At 42.3% G+C, this 2,881-nt stretch overlaps 1 pseudogene; it reads right to left on the bottom strand.

Moving 5' to 3' along the window:
* LOC130266014 (serine/threonine-protein kinase pim-1-like) overlaps positions 1-2,881 on the bottom strand; it is a 7,242-nt pseudogene that overhangs the window by 2,630 nt on the left and 1,731 nt on the right.

The raw sequence follows: 2,881 nt of genomic DNA, 5'->3' as shown, positions 1-2,881 counted from the left end.
CTTAGGGTCGAGGAGGCCAAATTGTCATCTATACCCTCTGTTGTACACGATGAAGGGTTGGAACCCATATGCCTGGAGGTCTTAAATTCCCAGTATTGTCAGAGAGATGTTAATTATGAGGGTACGGCCGACCTACCTGAACCATATGAACCCCTTCTTTTGCGATCGGTTCATGATAGTGATTCAGATTCTGAGTGTGAGACTGCGAGAGTGACAGTAACGGGTACTCCTGTTATATCTATGCCGGACAAAAATCCACCTTGTCCGAGATGTGATACCCGTTTACAAGAATGCAAGTATTAATTGATCACCTCAAGAAAAAACATGGGCTGAAAAGAGTATGGTTTAAATGTTCTAAATGTGGGAAACAAAATCAGAAATGCCATAGCATTGCTTGTCACATATCAAGTTGTAAAGGAGAGATATCTGTGGTTCCAACAGGAGATTGGGTTTGTGAGGTTTGTCATCGGAGCTTTAACACCAAAATTGGCTTGGGCCAGCATAAAAGAATTATGCATCCATTTGTGCAAAACCAGGAGCGAATTGAGGGTTCTCGCCCCAAAGCTTCATCTCAACGAGGGGCACACATGAAGGTGTGGTCAGAGGAGGAAGAAGCTCTCCTCATGCAGTTAATGATTAATTATGCTGGTAAGAAAAACATCAATCAACTAATAATGGAGCACATTCCATCTAAAACAGCTAAGCAGATTAGTGACAAAAGACGCCTTTTATCAAATCCGTCTGGTAATACCACTTTACCAACTGAGACTTTGAATAATACATCTGATAGTGAGGAGGACCTCTTGCAACATCAGCCTCCGGAAACTGAGGTATTACCACAACAAGGGTTCTTGAAACTCCATTACAAAGACATTATCCATAGAATGATAATGGATGATAAGTTTGTTAACTGCAGGGAAGCCTTTGAAAAGGTGTTAAGTGGTGGTGATCAACAGACTGTAGTGAATGATGTTTACGAACAGTTTTTTGGCGGTCCAAGAGAGGGTGACAAGAAGTCATCAAAAGCCAAGAAATCTGCAAAAGTTAAAGACCGAAGAGTCTCTAGAAAGGCAACATCTTGGATGAAGAAAAGAGCAAAAAAGAGAGGAAAGTACTTGCGGTTTCAGAAATTGTTCTATCTACATAGAAAGCGATTGGCACAAATTGTCTTGGATGATGTTGAAGCCTTGCAATGCCAGATTCCATCAGATACTGTTTACACAACTTTCAAGAAAAGATGGGAAACAACAGTGGGTTTTAAGAGCCTTGGTGCTTTTCCACCTCATTTGAATGCTGACAACACCGCGTTTGAGGCTCTCATTACAGCAAAAGAAGTTGAAAAGAACTTGAATGAGATGGCGAGATCTTCTGCTCCTGGGCCAGACGGATTTTCAATGGACCAACTGTGTAAAGAGGACTCCACCTTATTAATGGAGATCTTCAACCTCTGGCTGGTTACTGGAACAATTCCTGATGCACTGCGAGACTGTCGGACAGTCTTGATTCCTAAATCTTCCAACCCTGAAAAACTGGGTGACATCAATAATTGGAGGCCCATTACTATTGCCTCAACAGTGCTTCGGCTGTTTTCTAGAATTCTAACTGCTAGATTGACCCGAGCATGCCCCATTAACAGCAGACAAAGGGGATTCATTCGTGCACCAGGATGTTCCGAGAATCTTAAAGTACTACAATTAGTAGTCAATTATGCTAAAAGGGAGCATTGTAATTTGGGAGTTGTCTTTGTTGACATTGCTAAAGCTTTCGATACAGTGAGTCATGATCATATTATCAGGGGTTTGATGCACAGAAGGGTGGATACCCAAATAATTCAATTGATAAAGGAATTTTATAAGAACATCAGAACATGCATTTCTATGAAAAAGGAGAAAACTGCCCCCATTCAGATCTTGACGGGGGTCAAACAGGGTGACCCTATGTCACCTATTTTGTTCAATCTGGCACTGGATCCCCTTATCTGTAAGTTGGAGGCGGAAGGATTTGGTTTTCAAAGGGATGGTTTTAAACTCACGGCCATGGCTTTTGCAGATGACTTGGTGCTATTAAGTGACTCCTGGGAAGGAATGTGTGGAAACATCAAAATTTTAGAGATCTTTTGTAAACTTACTGGTCTTCAAACAAAAGGTGAAAAATGTCATGGCTTTTACATCAAGCCGACCAGAGATTCTTATACCATCAATGACTGTGAGGCGTGGTTAATTAATGGTTCGCCTCTTAACATGATTGACCCAGGGAGCTCAGAGAAATATCTTGGTGTACAAATTGACCCTTGGACTTGCTATGCAAAATCGGAGTTATCTCAGAAGTTGGACAATTGGCTTACCCGGCTCAGAGATGCACCATTAAAACCTATGCAAAAGGTTGAAATGCTGAGAACTTATACTATTCCAAGATTGATTTATTTGGCTGATCACACTGATTTAAAAGCAGGGGCCCTCAACTCCCTTGATTCGCGGATAAAATGTGAGGTAAAGGACTGGCTCCACCTCCCCCCATCTACTTGTGATGCCATCTTATATTCCAGCTGTAAAGATGGTGGTTTAGGCCTCACTAGATTATCGGCCCTTATCCCGAGTATTCAAGCTAGAAGACTACATAGACTAGCGCAGTCTTCGCATGATGCCTTGGCATCCTTTTGGGTGGTAGAACAGCTGGAGGACTTGTATAAGAAATTGTGGATAAGAGCTGGAGGGGATAAGGATTCTATACCGGTAATCTGGGAACCTATTCTGCCTGAGCAGATCACTAGCTACTCCAAGGGGGTTTATCTGTCAGAATGGGAGGCTCCCCCTCCCAAGGTCCATTATCCTAAGCCTTCCAACTGGCGTAAGGCGGAATTTGATAAGTGGAAAAATCTGGT

The sequence above is a fragment of the Oenanthe melanoleuca genome, unplaced genomic scaffold (assembly GCF_029582105.1).
Source record: "Oenanthe melanoleuca isolate GR-GAL-2019-014 unplaced genomic scaffold, OMel1.0 S001, whole genome shotgun sequence".
Taxonomy (NCBI): Eukaryota; Metazoa; Chordata; class Aves; order Passeriformes; family Muscicapidae; genus Oenanthe; species Oenanthe melanoleuca.
The sequence above is the reverse complement of the archived record's forward strand: the minus strand, read 5'-3'. Positions and strand labels throughout refer to the sequence as shown.